We start from the raw sequence: 23,100 nt of genomic DNA, 5'->3' as shown, positions 1-23,100 counted from the left end.
CTTCTTCCTGCTGTGCATGGGTGTAGGCCTTGCTAGCAGAGCAGAAGTCTCTCTCTACTAGATCTAAGTTGGGGTGTTCCACATCTGAAACCAGCTTTCACCCTTGTAATAACAGCAATTTAGTTTGAAACTGTTGGCTCCCCTCAGAGATGAAATAGACAGGGGCCAAACAGGAGACCTAACAGGATGATCATCACTGGTCCCCAGAAACAGGGGGCAACATTTGGGGTGAGGGCTGCAGGGTTTGTGACTTTTTTTTTTTTGATTGGTTGGTGGTGAAGCAACAGATTACACTCATCTCACATGCTAGTAAAGTAATGCTCAAAACTCTCCAAGCCAGGCTTCAGCAATACGTGAACCGAGAACTTCCAGATGTTCAAATTGGTTTTAGAAAAGGCAGAGGAACCAGAGATCAAATTGCCAATATCCGCTGGGTCATCGAAAAAGCAAGAGAGTTCCAGAAAAACGTCTATTTCTGCTTTATTGACTATGCCAAAGCCTTCGACTATGTAGATCACAATAAACTGTGGAAAATTCTGAAAGATGGGAATACCAGACCACCTGACCTGCCTCTTGAGAAACCTGTATGCCGGTCAGGAAGCAACAGTTAGAACTGGACATGGAACAACAGACTGGTTCCAAAGAGGAAAAGGAGTACGTCAAGGCTGTATATTGTCACCCTGCTTATTTAACTTATATGCAGAGTCCATCATGAGAAACGCTGGGCTGGAAGAAGCACAAGCTGGAATCAAGACTGCTGGGAGAAATATCAATAGTCTCAGATATGCAGATGACACCACCCTTATGGCAGAGAATGAAGAGGAACTAAAGAGCCTCTTGATGAAAGTGAAAGAGGAGAGTGAAAAAGTTGGCTAAAAGCTTAACATTCAGAAAACTAAGATCATGGCATCTGGTCCCATCACTTCATGGGAAATAGATGGGGAGACGGTGGAAACAATGTCAGACTTCATTTTTTTGGGCTCCAAAATCACTGCAGATGGTGACTGCAGCCATGAAATTAAAAGACGCTTACTCCTTGGAAGGAAATTTATGACCAACCTAGATAGCATATTAAAAAGCAGAGACATTACTTTCCCAACAAAGATCCATCTGGTCAAGGCTATGGTTTTTCCAGTGGTCATGTATGGATGTGAGAGTTGGACTGTGAAGAAAGCTGAGCGCTGAAAAATTGATGCTTTTGAACTGTGGTGTTGGAGAAGACTCTTGAGAGTCCCTTGAACTGCAAGGAGACTGCAAGGAGATCCAACCAGTCCATCCTGAAGGAGATCAGTCCTGGGTGTTCATTGGAAGGACTGATGCTGAAGCTGAAACTCCAATACTTTGGCCACCTCGTGCGAAGAGTTGACTCATTGGAAAAGACCCTGATGCTGGGAGGGATTTGGGGCAGGAGGAGAAGGGGATGACAGAGGATGAGATGGCTGGATGGCATCACCGACTCGATGGGCATGAGTTTGAGTAAACTCCGGGAGTTTGTGATGGACAGGGAGGCCTACTGTGCTGCGGTTCATGGGGTCGCAAAGAGTTGGACACGAGTGAGAGACTGAACTGAACTGACTGAAGCAACAGAGCTGTGCTCCAGGAATCTTGTGTTTAGTCTGAAGTTACCATCCTCCAACTGGGTGAGGGCTCCAGTTCTGTGGAAGAACTCAAAGACATTGTTATGCATATTTCTTTGAGTAGGAACCAGGACCCTGTCTCTGGGCTGTACCACTGTTTGATTGTTTCTGCTTTGTTTCTGCATCCCGTCCCTTCTCTGATTAGCAATTGTTTGAATCCACCCTTTGGAACTCAGGAAAGATAAAGGAGGCTGAATGAAGCCTACATCCTACAGATAAGATGTATGTATGGAGCACATACAGTAGATCTGTACTCCAGAGCCCCCATAGTCCAGCTCAGTTTTAATTTAGGGAACAGGGCAAATGTGACTGTGATAACTTCCCGTCAAAATGGGGCATAGGACTGCCTCATGTTGGAGAATAGACACTGAATTGGAAGTATTCCTGAGTTCCAAGTTCTAGATCTGAATCTTGTATGATTAAGCGCAATCCCTTGGTCTGACATTTTGGTGTAACAGACCCAATTAGAAGTAGTTGGAGGAGTGATAACTGGAATTTAGTAGACAAAATAAATCTCATTTCTTTTTAGAAGGATAGGCCTGAAACCCAGTCTGGACCTGGCACTTTGGGGAGACTTACAGCCAGGTAGCCAGTTGGCTAGGTTTATAAAAATGTAAGGTTGCAGTTACTAGCTTCCAGCAGACATTGTTTTGAGAATGGTGGCATCTAAGCCTGCCGTGACTCAGAAAACTCAAGTGTTAGCAATACAACGTCTAATCTGAAATTACACCCATAGTAACACCTGGTTATTTCCCAGGATGTCTGAACCATAGCTAACTCTATTTTGACTTTTAATTGTAAAATTTTCCTTAATAGCCAAAGCAGATGTCACCATTAGTGACGTCAGTGTTTCTCTAGGTATGAGAAGATGCAAGAACTGGAAGAAATAAAATCTTCTCTTGAAAAGATCTAACTATCTGAAGGCCTGTTCTGCCAGTTTCTCTCAGAGCACAGAGTGCCTCATTCCTGATTTTCACCATGAACTCCTTTCAGGGCCGTTGAAAGTCAACAGTTGCAGTGGCCATGATTGCATTTCATGACCATTTTATCCCATAATGCTGACAATGTCCATTCTCAGGTTTGGCAAAGATTTTGTTGGACTGGCCACTCAATGTGCTATTACTGGACTAGGCCATAAAATAGTAACCAAAATTCTCTGGACCACCTGTCTTACTAGCCTCTTGGTCCAGGAAAATATTCCCTCTTGTTGCTTCTTCCCATATCTAGAGTTACACTGTTACCATCATTGATCTCTATTAGAGGCCTCAGACACACATTTGGCAGTGTAAGAAACAGCAATTTTGTAAAACAGGTGAAATACAAATAATGTAGCCAGCAGTATTAATAGTCACAAGTAAGACTTAAGAGCTTCCATTAGATGTAGCCCAGTATATCCCAGTATAAGTATATCTGACTTAGTCTACTCTGTACAAATCTTTATCTTCCAGGGAAATTATATATTGGCACCACCGTCTATAAGGCACATAGTCCAGTTTTCTAGTGTTACTAGACTGATTGTCCTTAGTATGATTTAATTGTTGCCAACACAGAGGAGACTGTAAACCTGAATTACCATAGCCTGGTGTTATCTATATAAATCCATCTCATAATTGTGGGAGATTTCTTTCTCCTTTGCTGAAACTTTTCTTGTTGCTCTGATTGAGCTTGAGTAATAGAAAAAGGCTCAAATTTATGGCTAGAGTCAGAGTAGGCATTATTAATTGGCCCAGTGAGGGGATCCCATCTGGTAGTATCATAGTGACCTGAACATGACTATAATTTTTTTTAAAGTAAATTTTCTCAGAGCCAACCAGTTAGAGTCTTGTAGTAGAGAAATTTACCAAGGTAACCCAGAACTAAACAGGTAATTGGCCACAAACCCAACAATTGGATTGATTTCTAAAACTAGCATAGGATCAGGCCTATGATAGAAAAGCATTTGATTTATATGCAAAGGTCTAAGAAGTCAAGAAAACATAAATCATCATACGAATAAGGTCCAGCATCTTGGGCAAGCTGTCTACCTCTGGTGTTGTCATCTTCTCATCCTGGTGTAGTGTAGTTTCTCCTGTTTGAGCATCATTTTAAGGTGAGATCAGGTCGGCTCTCTTCTCCATAGACCAATCCAGTGTAGGGGCCTTTGGAAGAGGGGATTAGTCTAAGAGTTAATTTCCCTTCAGTTTCATTGTGCATGAGCTAGTTAAGAGTACTAAAAAAATCCTTCCATCCACGTTGGAGACAGTCCCTTAAATTATGTCTTTTTCCAGTCCTGGCTGCAGGTCATGAGGCATCTGATCTTCATCCAAAGATTACTGAGATAAGCTTCAGAAACAAACTTAGCGTGTTCTTTAAGAATTCAATTAAATTTTACATTAATATCACATAACAGCAAAGAACTATCTAAGAAATGATTCTTACTACATGCAGACCTCCATTAACAAACTAGGATTTAACATTTATTGAAACATCTTTTTCTCCCTGAAGTTACCCTCATTTTTATCAAATATAACCAAATTAAGGCTAGTTTGTTTGCAAAATAGGTCTGTTCTCACTAATTTTGGTCTGATGATTTATATAACCATAATTGATTATAGACTTTATTTTGCTGAAACATTTATAGAATCTCAGACTGAACTTTTAAAATAAAACAGGACTGGGAAACTCACACCAAAGGCTTATCACAGAGTTTGCCTAACAAATCTAGGAAAGAGGAATTCTTCCCTCTTTAAGGTCTCAAAAATTCCTTGAGATTTTTGTACCTGTTAGTGAGATAACCTTCCTAGCTCATTTGATAAACTTACTGGAAACCCTAAGAGTTTCAAATTTTTGGAGGAGTCAGATAGAAAATATAATTGTTTTGTTTATAAGGTAATTTTACCAAATTATTTTCATAATTAGTTTGAGAGGAAGGTTTTTCCTATTCCCGGAAAACACAAGATTCAAACCTGTAATTTTTCAGATAGAAACCATAAAAGTTATAAGCATATTCGCTGGTTCGTTTAGTCTTTTGTTAACTTTTGTCATAGCAGGTTTTTCATTAGAATACCAGGACATATCAAAATGTTAAGAACTCCATATAATTTCTAGAATATCTGTATTAGTAATTTTACCATGCATTATAACATGAGCAGGTTTATTACTCATTTGATAATCTTTTTCATGTAATTTAACCAACCAAATAAACACAGTTTAATATCTCTCTTTGGGATGTTTCAGGGGCCCTCTGAAGCACCCCAAAGTTATCTAGAGGTCAAAAGAACTTCAAAAGAATTTGATTCAGGAAGTTTTATCAAAAAGATAAAAGGATTTAGAAAATTTGGTCAGATTTAGTCAGTGTTGATGGGTGTGTCATTTAGCTTGTTGATATGGCACAATGGGCATAAATACCAAGGCTCAAGTGAAAGTCAGCTCCACCACCTTGGACCTAGTTGACTCTAACCAGTTTTCTTGTGGCTGTGTCATTCCTAACAAAATCCATTTATCTAACTAATTGTAATCCAATTTTAGAAAATCCTGACCATGCATAACTCTTTTTAGGATTTTTTCGTACCCTTTTTTTTTTTTTTTTTTACTGAAAGTACACTTCCTGCTTTCTTTTAGCAACCAAGAGCTAACTTTATATTAGCATTTTATAGATTTCTAAAACCCTTGCTTTCTTAAAACATTTTAGGATGGCATCAAACATTATTCATTTATAGTCCCAAATCTCTTTAGTTTTTCTGTAAAAGGAAATCAGTGTTTAGTAGTAAATGTTTCAAAATCTTATTTTATTTGGAAATGACCTAATTATTCAATAGACTTCCAACACTTAGCACACTTAGCGCAACCCTTAGAAATTCAAGTTACGCCAAACTGGAGAGACTATTTTAGACAGATATTCCTACACAATAATTATTCTTAATAGAGTTTATATACAAACTCATATCTCATTTACATTTTTTAGATGTTTCTTCACTCAAGGTAATTTCCTTGTTGACAAACTTATAACAGATATAATATTTAATTTATATTAAACCTAGGTACAATGAAAATATTCTACTTGATGTTAATTACTCTAAGACATATCTATATTAGATAGGTCAACAAACATTAATATCAGGTATTTAATAGTGAATATTTCCCAGTTCACATGAACCTGGAATTTATTGTTTAATTTAGAATTATTTGATTTGTAAGCGCTTACCTTTCTTTAAGTCAGTTAAATAGAGCTCATTTACAAATTAACCTAAAAAATATTACCCAGAGACAAAGAGATACCAAGACATACTTAGACAGACACTGTGCAAGATCTAGCTTCACTTTCTAAGTTTGGTCATGAATTAGATATTTCAATATAAAATTTACTAGTTTATAAAAAAGTTGAAATAAATAAAATTTTTAAAGGCTTTTCCCCTTTTCCCCTCAGTCTCAGGAGTTAGAGATAGTCCAGATAAGTGTTCCTGAGAGCCCTGTTCTCAAGGCACAGGGAAAGAAAATCAAGTTCTAACACAATGGCAGCAGGTCTAAACCAAATGGTGGCCAGACAAAGCAAAATGGCCATCAGAAATCACAATACAGAACACAGAGTTAAAACACACATATAAACCTGGCAGTCCTCATCAGATACTCCCTTAAATATGAGAATACAGTCTCTCAGAAAACCTTCTATAGAGACACAGAACTTCAGATGTCTTCAAAGATTTCAAAGGGAGGAAAGGAAGCCAGGTTGAAAGAAGAAGGGGGAGGAGGCGGGAAAGGGGGCAAAAGGGGTGGCCTTACAGACGTCTCCTGCCACCTGCAGACACCCAGGCATTACGGGACTTTACCCTGGGCTTCCAGAAAAGGGAGGACTGGAACTCGGCCCTACCAGAAACCAGACCAGAAAATTTGAGTTCTCTGCCAAGAGGAGGTGATCGTCTCCAATCCTCAGCTCAAGCTGAGGCCCTTCGACCAGATTCCTGCGTCCAGGACTGGGGGACTAGAAAAACGGGAAGGATAGGAAGGGCTAAGGAGAGAAAAGAGAGAGGGAAGGGGAGAAAGGTCAGTAAAGTCTCTTGTTCCTTACTGGTTTGGGCACTCTGGCCAGTTGTCCACATCAGGAAGAGACCAGGGACCAAAGGGTCCCAGATGTGGCCGCTGGGTCTGGTCCATTGGCAGGCAAGCCGGCCCCTGAGTACCCCGAGTGGTCAGGATGTCAGTCTCAGTGAAGAAGGGTCCCCACCAGAGTCACCATTTGTTGCAGGAAGGGGGACCCCCTTCCAGGGCCCGAAACTGGGCTCTTGTCTAACACTCGGAAATGAATTGTCCAAGGAGACACATGTGCTGACAAAGCAAGAGATTTTATTGGGAAAGGGTACCTGAGTGGAGAGCAGGAGGGTGAGGGAACCCAGGAGAACTGCTCTGCCCTGTGGCTCGGGTTTTATGCTGATGGGATTAGTTTCCGGGTGGTCTTTGGCCAGTCATTCTAATTCAGAGTCTTTCCTGGTGGTGCACGCATTGCTCAGCCAAGATGGATGCTAGCGAGAGGGATTCTGGGAAATGGACGGACACGCGGTGTCTCCTTTCAACCTTTCCCGAACTCTTCCCTTTGGTGGTGGCTTATTAGTTCTCTATTCCTTATCAGGCTTTCCTGTCATAAAACAACTCATGCAAATGGTTACTATGGTGCCTGGCCAGGGTGGGCGGTTTCAATCAGTCTGCTTCCCCTAACAGGCTTGTGGAAACCCTGTGTTCCCGGTGGCTCAGATGGTGACGTATCTGCCTGCAATACAGAAGACTCAGGTTTGATCCCTGAGTAAGGAAGATTCCCTGGAAAAGGGAATGGCTACCCACTCCAGTATTCTTGCCTGAAGAATTCCACGGACAGAGGAGCCTGGCGGCCTATAGTCCGTGGGGTTGCAAAGAGTTGGACATGATTGAATGAATAACACAGATACATTTTTTTTTTAGACATAATGCTTATTTCACGCTTAACAGACTATGTGCTTAGTTGCTCAGCTGTGTCTGACTCTTTGTGACCCCCATAGACTGTAGCCACCATGCTCCTCTGTTCATAGGGACTCTCCAGGTAAGAATACTGGAGTGGGTTGCCATGCCCTCCTCCAGGGGATCTTCCCAACTCTGGGATCGAACCCAGGTCTCCCTCATTCCAAACAGATTCTTTACCATCTGAGCCACCAGGGAAGCCCTTAATAGACTATGGTATAGTGTAAACCTAACTTTTATGTACACTGGATAAGCAAAAGTTTCATGTGACTCACTTTATTGCAATATTTACTTTATTGTGGTGGTCTGGAACTGAGCACACAATATCTCTGAGGTATGTCTGTAATTGCAGTTTCAACATTCCACAGAAATGTGACCTTGGTCTGAAATTACAGGATAAAGACTCCTGCTGTTTCCTCCTCCACCCACCCAAAAAGGTGGCCTGGACTGAGACAGTCTTTTCTTTTGCTAATACCTTCTTGCCCCAGCCTCCTGCTGCCTATAACCCTCCAAGGCTGCCTGCTGCCTTGTAACCCTCCATTTCATACACCTCCTCAGAGCACTCTTCTAGTTGCTAGATGGCTTCTTGTTTTCCTTCTTTTCTTGCACTGTATCCTTTGGAATAATCCCGCCCCACTGGGGAGAGATGATGTTCAAGAGGCAGCCAGAGCCAGGTCAGTGCTGGTGCTCAGTTGTGTCTGACTCTTTGTGACCCTGTGGACTGTGGCCTGCCAGACTCTGTCCATGGAATTTTCCAGGCAAGAATACTGGAATGGGTTGCCATTTCCTTCTCCAGGGGACGTTCCCAGTCCAGGGATCAAGCCTGCGTCTCTCGCAACTCCTGCTTGGCAGGCAGATTCCTTACCACCTGGGAAGCCCATTAGTTGCTAGATGGGATCCTACCCAATTCATGAATTGCCTTATGTTAAATAAAACCAATTACATTTTAAAATTTACTTGGTTGAAGTTTTTTTTTTTTTTTTTTTTTTTAACCAGTTGCCAGCTATGGTCACCATGTTTTACGTTTGATCCTCAGAGTTTATTCATCTTATAGCTAAAAGTTGGTATACTTTTACTAACCTCTCTCTTTTCCCCACCCCCGGGCCCTGGCAACAACTTTTCTTTACTCAGCTTCTCTGTGTTTTTCTTTTCTTTTTTTAAAAAAGATTCCACGTATAAGTGATACATGAGACATAGAGGGAGCAGATGGTGTTGGAAAACACAGTCACATCTAACTCTTTGTGACCCTGTGGACTGTAGCCTGCCAGGCTCCTCTGTCCATGGGATTTCCCAGGCACGAATACTGGAGTGGGTAGCCATTTCCTTCTCCAGAGGACCTTCCCAACCCAGAGATGAGTGATAACAATACAGTGTTTGTCTTCTTCCACCTGATAGATTTCACTTAGCACAGTGTCCTCAAAGTCTACCCATATTGTCACAAATAAAACGATTTTCTTCTTTCTCACACCCGAGTAATGGCTCACTGTGTGGTCATGCGTGGATGTGAGAGATAGACCGTACAGAAAGCCGAGGTCAAAGAACGGATGCTTCTGAGCTGTGGTGCTGGAGAAGACTTTTGAGAGTCCCTTGGACAGCAGGGAGATCCAACCAGTCAGTCCTAAAGGAGATCAGTCCTGAATCTTCATTGGAAGAACTGATGCTGAAGCTTCAGTATTTTGGCCACCTGATGTGAAGAACTGACTCATTGGAAAAGAGCCTGATGCTGGGAAAGATTGAGGACAGGAGGAGAAGGGGATGACAGAGGATGAGACGGTTGGGTGGCATCACTAACTTGATGTACGTAAGTTTGAGCAAGCTCCGGGAGTTGGTGATGGACAGGGAAACTCAATGTGCTGCAGTGCATAGAGTTGGACGGGACTGAATGACTGAACTGAACTGTGTGTGTGTAGATGCATGTGCCACATCATTTTAAAACTTATTTATTTAGGCTGTGCCGAGTCTTCCTTGCTGCCTGAGGGCTTGCTCTAGTTGGGGTGAGTTGGTGCCACTCTGTAAGTTGCTGTGCATGGGCTTCTCACTGCAATGGCTTCTTGTGGAGCACGGGCTTCTATAGTTACAGTCCACAGGCGCTAGGGTTTGGGCTCAGTAGTTGCGGCACACGGACTTAATTGCTGTGTCTGGAATCTTCCCATGCCAAAGATCAAACCCATGTCCCCTAGCATTGGCAGTCAGATTCTTACCACTGGACTACGGTAAAGTCCATGCTACATATTCTTTATCCATTCTTTATTCATTCATCTATTTATGGACACTTAGGCTGTTTCCATATTTTGACTATTGTGAATAATGCTGCAATGACATAAGTCAACAGGTATATCTTTGCTAACCTATTTTAATTTCATTTGGATATATATCCAGAAGTAGGATGGCTAGGTCATATGGTAGTTCTAGTTTTATTGTTTGGGCAACCTCCATATTATTTTCCATACTGGCTGCACAAACTTGCAGTCCCACCCACAGTGCACAAATGTTCTCATTTCTCAACATCCTCACCACCACTTGTTGGTTTGATAGCCATTTAAACAACTGTAAGGTGATATTTCTTTGTGGTTTTCATTTGCATTTCCCTGATGATTACTGATACTGAACACCTTTTCACATACTTGCCTTTTTTGTGTCTTTAGAAGATTATCTATTCAGTTCCTCTGTCTGCTTTTTAATTGGATTGTTTGATAGTTTTTGTTGAATTGTGTGTTGTTTAGAGATTTTGGATATTAATCCCTTATCAAATGTATGATTTGCAAATATTTTCTCACATTTCATGAGTGGGCACTTCATACTGCTTGTTTCCTTTGCTGTACAGAAGTTTTTTGGTTAGATGTAGTCTCACTTGTTTATTTTTGCTTATGTTACCTCTGCTTTTGGTGACAAATCCCCAAAAAAAATGCTTTTTGCTAGGAACTTTATGATTTCTGGTCTTACACTCTAGTCTTTAATCCATTTTAAATTGATTTTTGTGTATAATTTTAGATAGGGGTCCAATTTCATTCTTGTGGCTGTCCAGCTTTCCCAACACCAGGGCGTTCTTGCCACGCCCACCCCCCAAAACATGGGGCTCAACGGGACATTTAAAAGACTTCTCCGGTAGCTCAGGAGGTAAAGCGTTCTACCTACAGCCCAACACCATTTATTGGAGAGACTATTTTTCCCCATTGTATATTCTTGGCTCCTTTGTTATAAATTAATTAACCAAATATGCGTGAATTTTTTTCTGGGCTCTATTCTGTCCCTTTGACCTATGTGTCTGTTTTTATAACAAAACCATACTGTTTAATTGCTATACTTTTGTAATATAGTTTAAAATCAGAATATATAATACCTACAGCTTTATTCTTTCTCAAATTTGCTTTGGCTGTTTGGGGTCTTTTGTTATTACATATGAATTTTAGAATTGTTCATTCTATTTCTACAAAAAATGCCATTGAAATTCTGTAGGGATTGCACTGAATTTGAGATTTCTTTAGGTAGTATGAAGAACATTTTAAGAATATTAATTCTCCCAATCTGTGAGCACAGAATAACTTTCCAATTATTTATTTCTTTCATCAATGTTTTATAGTTTTTAGTATACAGACCTTTTATTTCCTGGGTTAAATTTATTCCTGGATATTTCATTCCTTTGATGAAACTAAGTGGTGTTTTTTTGTTTTTTCTGTTTTGTATAGCTCATTGTCAGTGTTTTCAATACAATTAATGCTTACATACTGAGTTTGTATCCTGCAACTTTGCTGAATTCATTTATTAATTCTAACAGTTTTTTGTTAGAGTCCTTGGGGGTTTCTATATATAATATTATGTCATCTGCAAGTAAAGACAATTTTACTTATTCCTTTTCAATTTGAATGCCTTTTCTTTGTTTTTCTTGCTAATTGCTCTGGCTAGGACTTCCAGTACATTGTTGAGTAAAAGTAATAAGAGTAGGCATCCTTTGCTTGTTTCTGATCTTAAAGTAAAAGCTTCCAGCTTTTTGCCATCAAGTATGATGTTAGCTGGAAGTTTATCTTAATGATCTTTATTTTGTTGAAGTGCATTCCTTCCATACCGACTTTGTTGGAAGTTTTTTATCATGAACAGATGTTGAATTTTGTAAATGCTTTTTCTACATGATCATATGATGTTTATCCTTCATTTTGTTAATGAGGTATATCAATTTGATTGATTTGCAGATTATGAGTCATCCTTACATCCCTGGAATAAATCTCATTTCATTATGGTATATGGTCTTGTTAGTATATTGTTAACTTTGGTTTGCCAATATTTTGTAGAGGATTTTTGCATCTATGTTTATCAGGGATATTGATCTGTAATTTTCTTGTAGCATCTTCGTCTGATTTTGGTATCAGGGTAATGTTAGCCTTGTTAAATGAATTTGGAAGTGTTCCCTCTTTTTCTACTTTTTGGAAAGGTTTGAGAAGAATTGGTATTAGTTCTTTAAATGTTTGGTAGAATTCATCAGTAAAACCACCTGGTCTAATGTAGGAAGTGCCGTGTTTCCTTATTGACTTTCTGTCTGGATTACCTATCCATAGTTGAAAAGGATTATTTTACCATTATTATGTTGTTATTTCTTTCAAGTCTGATAGTATTTGCTTTATATATTTAGGTGCTCCCCCTATTTTGGATGCATAAATATTTACAAATGTTACATCCTGTTTTTGGGTTGACCTCTTTATCGTTATATAATGACCTTCCTTTTTTCTTCTTACACGTCTTTGGCTCAAAGTCTGTTTTATCTGATTTAAACAGAGCGTTGTGCTTGTGCCCATTTGCTCAGTCACGTCCGACTCTGTGACTTCATGGATTGTAGCCTGCTGGTCTCCTCTGTCCATGAGGATTTTTCAGGCAAGAATACTCGAATGGGTTGCCATTTCCTTCTCCAGGGGAAGTATAGCTTCCTCCTGCTTTTTTTGGTTTCCATTTACAAAGAATACATTTTCCCATCTCTTCACTTTTAGTCTGTTTCCTTAGAGTTTCAGTGAATCTCTTACAGGCAGCATATAGTTGGGTCTTGTTTTTTTAATCCATTCAGACACTCTGTGTCTTTGGTGGCAGGGGGCTGCATCTTGTAGCATGCGGGATCTTAGTTCCCCAACCAGCAATGAGACCTGCGACCCCTGCAGTGGACGCATGGAGTCTTAACCACTGGACTACCAGGGAGTCCCAAGACACTCTATGTCTTTTCATTAGATAATTTAGTCTTTTATATTTAAAGTAATTATTGGCTTAGGTATGGACTTAACTGTTGTCATTTTGTTAATTGTTTTCTGGCTGTTTGTAATTTCTTTGTTCCTTTCTTCTTCTTCTTTTGCTCTCTTCCTTTTGATTTGATGATTTTCCATAGTCGTATGCTTATTGGTACCACTGTTATCCTTTGTATATCTGCTATAGGGTTTGCCTTAGGTTACCTGGAAAATCCCATGGACAGAGGAGCCTGATGGGGTCCACGGGGTCGAAAGAGTCCGACACGACTTAGTAACTAAACCACCACCACCACCACCATGATACATAAAACAAATATTTTACTTTTTTCCATTCAAATCATTTTCTTGTGAAATGCTGCTACCCTTTTGGAATTTCTCTTCAATTATTAACTAGTATACTTCCACAACATTCTTATCTTCATCTGTGGTTTTGCTTGCAATCTGAGCAATTCTCCACTATTACTTTCCAAGACTTCATGAAAGTTCTACATTTTTGCAAAAAATTTGCAATTTCATTTTGCAAACAGTTTGGAGTGAATTTGCAAACAGGCTAATAGGAACAGAAAGATGTTATGTAAGGAAGGATATCTAATGACTAATTTTATAAGTGATTGATTTATTGGTAAATATATAGCAAGGCAACTTTTGCTCAATCTCTCAACTGTGGGGACTTTTAATAAAGCCTTGACTAATAAAGACCCCCTGCAGGCATGTAATAGGGTTGTGGTAAGTTTTATATGAGATAATACCCGTGAATGCTTAACATTTGTTCCTGGTACAAATAGAACTAATTACTTCTTTGTGTTGCCAGTGTATAGCATACCATACATCATATGGTATTACAATTGCTGAATTGTTTATATGGGTATATTTCCTAATAGCCTATGACTCCTAGAAGGTAGAAATGATTTCTAATTCACTTTTATACTCCTAATACCCAGTAAGTTCCCCATAGCTGGTAAATATTAGAATCACAGTGAATGAGTAAGTCAAGGAATGAATAAATGAATGTCTCCTTCAACTTTTTCTTATTACAGTAATCTCAGAGTATGTACTGAGCCTTCCTCAAAAGTAATTTCCCTTCAGCCCTGAAAATGTTTTGTTCTGTGTTTTAATGAAAAAAAAAATTTTTTTTATGAGGCAGATACCTCTGTAGTAATATGGAATAGTCTGTAAGATACAGTGATAAATACAAAATGTAGGAGAGTTTGTAGCTTATTTTTTTAATTGGAGAGAGAATACACATACACATATTTTGTGTGTGTGTGTTTGTTATGTGCATAGACAGTCTTAAGGATATGTAAGAAACCATTAAGAGTGACTGCCTTTGGATAGTAACATTAGGAATACACATAAGATTTACTTTATACTGTCTACTTTTTATTGCTTATTTTTTTACTTTGTGAATATATAAACATGTGTGTATGTTGTTTATTTATATATATATATAACTTGATAAATTTTTTACCATTTCTAAAACCAAAATAAATGGTAAGCAGGAGGACTGGAATGATGTGGGATTATTACTAAATTACTAAATTGATGTTAGAAAAATATTTAATATGAGTTTGTTACATGTATATATAGAAGCATGTGACGGTTTAAAAATAATTTTTCTAGGTCTTCATCTGCCTGAAGCTTTACATATTGTACATTTCAGGTTGTCCTAAGACATATAAAAATTGTACATTTCAGGTTGTCCTAGACATATAAAAATTGGATAGGATTTAATAGTTATACTTTTTATTTTCAAAAAATATTTCCACATATTCATCATATAATTTGGTTTTTGATATAAAGTTAGACCTCTGGCCATACCAAGTTTTGTTTTTGTGGCTTTTTTTCCATTGTGGATTTTACAGTGTTCTTGCATATATAACCTAAAAATATGCTAAAATATTCAAATTCAATGTTGCATATATGATTTCTTCCTAAAGCATAGTATACTTTGTCAGTGCCCTACCCATCCTCAGGTCTGACTGTTGTATTTATGCCACCAGCTTCCAGCTGCCTGAGGTCTTCTGGCATCTGGAGCCTTACTTTCCTAGTGAGGTCACTGGAGCCTAAATTAGTTTAAACTTTAAAAGCACTTTAGCAGGTTGTATCAAAGGCCCTAAAAATGTGCATACCCTTTGATCCAACAAGAGGAAATAATCAGATAGATGGGTCAAGAAGCATATTTAAGGATGTTTTCACATTCTTACCTACTTTAAAAAACAGAGTATCTAAATGTTAAAAAAGAGGACTGTTAAATAAATTATAACAAATTTGTGCAGTGGAATACTGTTCAGTACTTCAAATGATACAAATGTTTATTGGTTACATTGAAAGTTTATAATTTGTTCATCAGTATGCTATTAGTTCATTGGTAAATACATGTTAGGACAATCTTTGCTTCTCACTTCATTCTCTTAATTGTAGATACTAGACTGATGAGATCTTGGCTAGAAAGGACCACTTTTTTAAAAGTTCTGCATACATATAATGCATAGAAAAGCATCTAGAATATTGACAATAACTTGTAATTTCTTGTCTCTATTCTAGATCTTGAGCTTCCCAGGTGGTGCAATGGTAAAGAATCCACCTGCTAGGGCAGGAGACACCAGAGACACAGATTCAGTCCTTGGGTCAGGAAGGTCCCCTGGAGAAGGAAATGGCAACCCATTCTAGTGTTCTTACCTGGGAAATCCCATGGACAGAGGAGCCTGGCAGGCTACAGGCCATGGTGGTATAGAGAGTCAAATATGACTCAGCACAGCACACAACACTGGAGATCTTGTGGCAAATATTTATTAGCTTATTGAATAAATAATAAAGAGAGTCAATGATGAGAATGTGTTACAGAGTAAGGGTTTTCATTATTTCAGATTTGTACAGTTGAAGTCCATTTTAAAAAGTAAAGAAAAGAAAGGGGAAAAACCAGCTAGCAGGTTATACACTAAACTGTTAATGTGAGTTATATCTGACTGGGACTTTAAGGGTGATTGTTTTCTTTATACTCACTTAACAGTTTCTAATTTGACTATAATTCTGTATTACTTTTTTTAATATAATTCTGTATTTTATAATGGAGAAATAATAAAAGTCAAAAGTGTTACATTTAAGATTAAAAACAGTCAACAACAACAGTGACGTTTTACTGTCTTAATACACAAAAGCCTCGTGTCTGTGTTGGCCACTTATGTTCCTTTGTAACAAATGCATTACACTGATTTGTGGGGCATCCCATGTAGAATACAGCTGAAACATTTCTGTAAACAATGGATAAATTATATTGGATTTATTTCACCTATGGCAGGCCACTTTTGCACAGTACTTAGAAACTTAGAAAAATTGCAGGGTTGTTTATCAACTAATAAATAAGCTACCATTAAAACCATTTGGAAAATATTCTCCTGGGTTGGAAGGTGTTATTGATATGGAGGTGTCTGAATGTACTTATTTTTTGGGGGAAAAGATAATTTCTAAGGAGAAATTATCTTAAATTATCTTAAATAAAGGAGAACTGGGAGCTTCCCTGGTAGCTCAGTGGTTAAAAACCTGCCCGCCAATGTAGGAAACATGGGTTTGATCCCTGATCCAGGAAGACCCCATGTGCCACAGAGCAACTAAGTCTGTAATTTAAAAAAAAAAAAAATGAGAGCGGCAGATGTAATTTGTTCAAATGTTCGAAGTTTCAAATAGTGAAGTCAAAGGTTATTTTAAAAAATTGAGGTGGCTTTGGGATGTGGTTAGATGTCTTTGCTAAATATTCCCTAGTGTTTTCTATAGGATCACATTTTTTTGTCATGACTTGTTCAAGTACCTGTACCAGTCTTTAGATTGTAAGCTCAATAAGAACAGAAATAATATCTTACTGGCAAATTATAGGAACTTAACATTAAAAAAAAAGAATGTATAAGTGAATGAAGTTGTGATTTAAAGAACGTTTCATTAGAGTGTAGTATAGAGTATAGTATAGAGTTGTGATTTAAAGAACGTTTTATTAGAGTGTAGTTGATTTACAGCGTTGGGTGGTTAGGTGCAGGTGTGCATTCAGTTCAGTTCAGTCTCTCAGTCCTGTCCAGTTCTTTGCAACGTCATGGACTGCAGCACGCCAGGCTTCCCTATCCATCATGATCTCCTGGAGCTTGCTCAAACTCATGTACATCGAGTTGGTGATGCCATCCAGCCATCTCATCCTCTGTTGTTCCCTTCTCCTCCTGCCTTCAATACTTCCCAGCATCGGGGTCTTTTCCAGTGAGTCAGTTCTTCACATCAGGTGGCCAAAGTATTCGAGCTTCAGCTTCAGCATCAGTCCTTCCAGTGAATATTCAGGACTGATTTCCTTTAGGACTGACTGGTTTGATCTCCTTGTAGTCCAAGGGACTTTCAAGAGTCTTCTCCAACACCACAGTTCAAAAGCATCAATTCTTCAGTGCTCAGCTTTCTATATAGTCCAACTGTCACATCTATACATGACTACTGGAAAAAACATAGTTTTGACTAGATGGACCTTTGTTGGCAAAGTAATGTCTCTGCTTTTTAATATGCTGTCTAGGTTGGTCATACCTTTTCTTCCAAGGAGCAAGTGTCTTTTAATTTCATGGCTGCAGTCACCCATCTGCAGTGATTTTGGAGCCCCCCAAAATAGTCTCTTACTGTTTCCATTGTTTCCCCATCTATTTGCTGTGGAGTGATGGGACTGGATGCAATGATTTTAGTTTTTTGAATGTTGAATTTTAAGCCAAATTTTTCACTCTCCTCTTTCACTTTCATCAAGAGGCTCTTTAGGTCTGATGCTGAAGCTAAAGCTCCAATACTTTGGCCACCTGATGCACAGAACTGACTCATTGGAAAAGACCTTGATGCTGGGAAAGATTGAAGGCGGGAGGAGAAGGGGACAAGAGAGGATAAGATGGTTGAATGGCATCAACAACTCAATGGACATGAGTTTGAGGAAGCTCTGGGAGGTTGTGATGGACAGGGAAGCCTGGCGTGCTGCAGTCTATGGGGTTGCAAAGAGTTGGACATGACTGAGCCACTGAACTGAATGTGTATATGTCAGTCCTAATCTCTCAATTTATCTTTCCACTTCCCTCCTCCCTGCCATAACCATAAATTTTTTTAGATTCCACATATAAGCAATATCAGATGATAGTTGTCTTTATCTGGCTTACTTCACTCTGTATGACACTCTCTAGATCCATCCACCACCTCTTCAAATGACCCAGTTTCATTCCCCTTTTTATGACTGAGTAATATTCCATTGTGTATATGTACGACATCTTTTGTATCCATTCCACTGTTGGTGGACATTTAGGTTGCTTCCATGTCCTAGCTATTGAAAATAGTGCTGCAGTGAACAATGGGTTCATATATCTTTTTGAATTATGGTTTTCTCCAAATATATGCCCAGGAGTGCATCATATGACAGCTTATTTCTGTTTTTTAAGGAACCTCCATACTGTTCTCCATAGTGGCTGAAGCAACTTACATTCCCACAAACAGTGTAAGTTTTTTCCATACACTCTCCAGCATTTATTGTTTGTAGATTTTTTGATGATGGTCATTAGAATTGTGATTTAGAACAAGACAATAAAAGATTGGGGTTTTGAAATGCACTATGGATATAGTTCCTTACACACTGATGCAGAAGCATACGGTACATTAAGATTCGAGGTTTTAAGGTGAGATATTTACATTTGTAGTTGACACTAACCAACTGCAGTAAATGAAATGCCAAGATACAAATATACTAAAAATTCCTATGAGGTGTAACAATGTGGAGAATAATGGTAGATAAGCTACATATCATAATTATATAAATTGAAAGCTGGAAGGGAACTAAAGAGCATCTAAAAATCAATCCTTTCATTTAATATGTGAATAAATGATAGCCAATACAATTTAAATAACTTACAAAGTGACATTACTGATAATACCAGACTATGGGACAGGTCTCCTGACTTGTTGGTCTAGATCTCTTTTCCACCTAAACCAAGGCAAGAAAGCCAGTGGGGTGTCAGAGACAATCATTTTGTTCTTTGAACATGCTAGTCCAGACAGTGTTTTGTGTATCCAAAAATAAATTATCCCATTTTGTTTCCCATCTTTGGTGTGTTCCATTTCTTCCTTGAAGTTAATCGGATGTCATAGTCTTCAGCTCTCCTTTCCTGAGGGTTTTTTCCTCCTTTTATCTTCCCTTTTGCATTTAACATTTTTAAATATTTATTTTTATTTATTTATTTGGCTGTATGGGTCTTGTTGTGGCATGCAGGATCTTCAATTTTCATTTTGGCATGTGGGATCTAGTTCCTCAACCAGGAATAGAACCTGGGCCCCATACGTTGGGAGTGTGGACTCTTAGCTGCTGGATCACCAGGGAAGACCGTGTACTTAACTTTTAGTGTTCTTCTTTCGTGCATATTTTGTGTACATATATACATTCGGCTGCATCAGGTCTCAGTTGTGGCATGTGGGATCTTGGCTACCTCACGCGGATCTTCCGTTGTGGTGCATGGACTCTAGTTGTGGAATGTGGGCGCCCACAATTGTGGTATGCAGTCTTAGTTGCTCTGCAGCATGTGGGATTTTAGTTCTCAGACTAGGGATCAAACCTGCGTTCCCCACCTCTCAAGGCAGATTCTTAACCACTGAACTACCAGAGAAGTCCCTTGTATGTATTTTTAAAAACTCTGATATTTTCATATTTATTTGAAAGCTTAGAGGTATTGATATGTCTGTTTTTCATTAGTAGAAACTGATGAACTCTTCTGCTAGTGAGCAATTATTCTAAAAAAACTTTGCAAAAAATATGAATATTAAAAACTGAATAATAACACTAAACTGATAATAACAGTTATCTCTAAGGGAGAGAATTAAAGAGAACTTCAACATTCTATATAAAAATTTTCTTCATTGTTTGATTTTTATACACTAAGCATCTATAACCTAAGCTAGAAAACAATTATAATAAATATTAATAACAACATTAAATATGTGACATCTAATAGCTGAAGTAAATAAATATCTTTCTCAATGTAAATAGGTCTTTTAGGGCCTCTTTCAAGCTAGCAAAATACTGTTCTTTGTAAGAGATAATTTGCTGTATGGACTCTTGGTTACTATAGATAAGCACTTTGAGCTCCACAAAATATTGGCTCTGCCTTTTAGTAATAGGCATACCAAGAAAAGGAATCCGCACTTTGGTAAAACACTGGTTTCAACAAACATAAGTGAGTTTCTTTATTGCAGTATTTCTCAGGGTGTTTAATATGCTAATGTGCCCTGTCACTCCCACCTAGAAGTTAAAGTGGGAACAGAGGATAGTACACAGGTTTTTCCAAACTTATTTGTTTCCAATACCTCTTTTCCTTCCAAAACCACTGTTCCAAGGCACATATTTTGGGAAATACTGCTGCAGGATATTAAAGAAAGAGTTCATTTCACAGAAATAGGTAATGAAGGACACCACCTCTTCTTATTGCAGGATTTATCCATATCTAAATATACACTGCTCTCTGCACATCGTTTTTGAGCCAGATCTAGAACATTGAAGGTATAGATATTTCCAATATTACAGTAACCTTACATTTTTAAAATAAACCTTGTTTGTGATAGGCTATTCTTTTTATGTGTTGATATATTTAAAATTGGGGTTTCCAGATGGCGCTAGTGCCTTCCAATGCAGGAGACGTTAAGAGACACAAGGTTCGATCCCTGGGTCAGGAAGATCCCCTGGAGGAGGGCATGGTGACCCACTCCAGTATTCTTGCCTGGAGAATCCCATGGACAGAGGAGCCTGGAGGGCTACAGTCCACAGGGTCTCACAGAGTCAGACACAACTGAAGCAACTTAGTCAGCATATTTAAAATTGTGATTTATGTTTAGGATTTTTACTTACTATGCTTATAAGAGAGACTATGTGCTTATGTGCTTACGTGCTTAATGCCTTTAATTTTCCACTCTTGTCCTGTGTTATCAGGTTTTGGTGTTACATTTCTTGCTGGTCTCATAAAATGAGTTGTTAAATGTTCCATCTTTTTTTTTTCTCTCTGGTAGTTTGTGAAATCTTGGTATTAACTCTCCTTTGAATGTTTGGTAGAATTCCCTGATTAAAGTTTCACAGCCTGGAATTTTATCTTGCTGTGTTTTATTTCACTGGACAGTTTTCAGTTTTGCAAGAGAATCTCGTATCTGTAAGAGGAGTCAGACCCTGCTCAGTGCAGGGACCACAGTCCTACAACCTCGCCAGTAACAAGTAAGTAGTGGACTTAGCTGAACTTGGTCAGGGCTTCCCTTGTGGCTCAGAAGGTAAAGCGTCTGCCTGCAATGCGGGAGACCCGGGTTTGATCCTTGGGTCAGGAAGATCCCCTGGAGAAGGAAATGGCAATCCTCTCCAATGCTCTTCCCTGGAATATTCCATGGACGGAGGATCCTGGCAGGGGGTCATGCGGTCATGCGACCGGACTGAGCGACTTCACTTTCACTTTAGTTGTACACAAAGGAAAATGCTTCAAGCATCCCTGCCAGCTTGAAGATAAGGTTCAGGTTCAGAGCAGGTGGTGAAGCAGACAGAAATTTAACAGGACGATCCTGGAATTGAAGTAGGCATAGATGAGCTGAGATAAGCTGCTCACATCCTTGGCTGACTGGGACACTACACATATGTAGAGAAGATCCAGCAGACCTCGGGAATCCAGCAAAAACTGAAAGATGAGGGAGACTTGAGCACAGGCTGAAGCTTTGCATGCATTCCCTAATCCACACATATCAATCAGCAGAGGGTGAGAGCCTAACTGCCTCAAGATACTTGAGTACAACCTCTGCCCAAAGCATTGACTGACCACTAAGCAATTAGTCACAGAGCAAATCACTAGGGAGCCAGCCTAGCAAACACAGCAAACTAACAAACAAAAATAAAACAGCAGAGGAGCTTCCCATCGTTGCAGTGGTTAAGACTGTGTCTTCCAATGCATGAAGTGTGGGTTTGATCCCTGGTCAGGGAACTAAGATCTCACATGCCATGGGGTTAGGCCAAAAGTAAAAAAAACAAACTAATTAATTAAAAATAAATAAAACAGCAGAGACAGGAGGCTGTACATCAGGGAAACAGAGTCTGTAGTTTAAGCATCTTATTAAACAAAAAATGAAAAATCCAACAACCATCAAAAATATAAAATGGAACTCAGAGTAGCTAAAATATATTATCTAAAATTTCCAGTTTTTTTAAATCAAAAATTACTAGACATGCAAAAAAAACTAGGTAAGTTATACCCATATACAAAAAAAGAAAAAGGAGAAGAAACTAGGAACAGGCCCAGCTTTTACTTCTAGCAGGGTAGCAGTCTAAGGCAGTGTTTATAAATATGTTGAAATAACTTTAGAAAAGCTAACAATGAATCAACACAAAGCAAATCTCAATAGGAAAATAGTATTAAAAAGAACCAAATGGAAATCCTAGATTTGAAAAGTATAATAACTCAAATGAAAAATTCATTACATGGTTTCAACAGCAGATCAGAGATGACAGGAGAAATAATCAGTGAAGTTGAAGACAGACTAATAGAAATTGTCCACACCTAAGGATAGAGAAAAAAGAGGATTGAAGAAAATTAAATAGAGTCTTAGAAACCTCGGAGTCAAGTATTCCAATGGGAGTCCCAAAATGGGGAGGGAGAAAGGAGTAGAAAACATATTTCAAGAAATTGGCCAAAAAACATCCAAAATTTAATGAAAAACCTTGACTTACAAATCCTAAAACTTAATGAAATTTTCAACAGGATAAAAGAGAATCACACCTCGACATGAGGCAAATTTCTGAAAACCAAAGGTGAAGAGAAAAATCTTGAAAGCATCAAGAGAAAATGACTCATCATATATAGGGGGACAACAATTAGTAGCTAACTTCTCACTAGAAATAATGAAGTCCAGAAAGACAGTAGAATGACATATTAAGAGGACTGGGGAAAAAGTACCATGCACTTGACCAAGAATTCTATATCCAATAAAACCATTCTTTGAAAAGGAAATTGAAATAAATATATTACCAGATAAGCAAAAACTGAGAGGAGATGTTACTAGCAGATTTATTATACTATACTGTTAGATCTACTACAGATTGTCAGGCTATATAAAAAAGCAAGATCCAAGTATATGCAGTTCATAAGACATACACGTTAGATTCACAGATACAAATAAGTTAAAATTAAAAGATGGAAACCGATATACCATGCAGTCAATAATCGTAAGAGAGGTGAAGAGGCTTATTAATGTCAGATAGAATTGGCTTTAGG

At 38.5% G+C, this 23,100-nt stretch overlaps 1 long non-coding RNA gene across 4 annotated transcripts in view; it reads left to right on the top strand.

The window, feature by feature from the left end:
- LOC136176303 (uncharacterized) overlaps nt 1-16,222 on the top strand; it is a 36,981-nt gene extending 20,759 nt beyond the window's left edge. For all 4 annotated transcript variants that reach the window (XR_010664574.1, XR_010664571.1, XR_010664572.1 and 1 more), the window contains one exon: nt 15,368-16,222. This is a non-coding gene — a long non-coding RNA (uncharacterized lncRNA). The remainder of the gene's footprint in view (nt 1-15,367) is intronic.
- Nucleotides 16,223-23,100: the final 6,878 nt, after the last annotated feature.

The sequence above is a fragment of the Muntiacus reevesi genome, chromosome 1, assembly GCF_963930625.1.
Source record: "Muntiacus reevesi chromosome 1, mMunRee1.1, whole genome shotgun sequence".
Lineage (NCBI taxonomy): Eukaryota > Metazoa > Chordata > Mammalia > Artiodactyla > Cervidae > Muntiacus > Muntiacus reevesi.
Note: the sequence above shows the minus strand (reverse complement) of the source record. Positions and strands in the feature narration are given on the sequence as shown.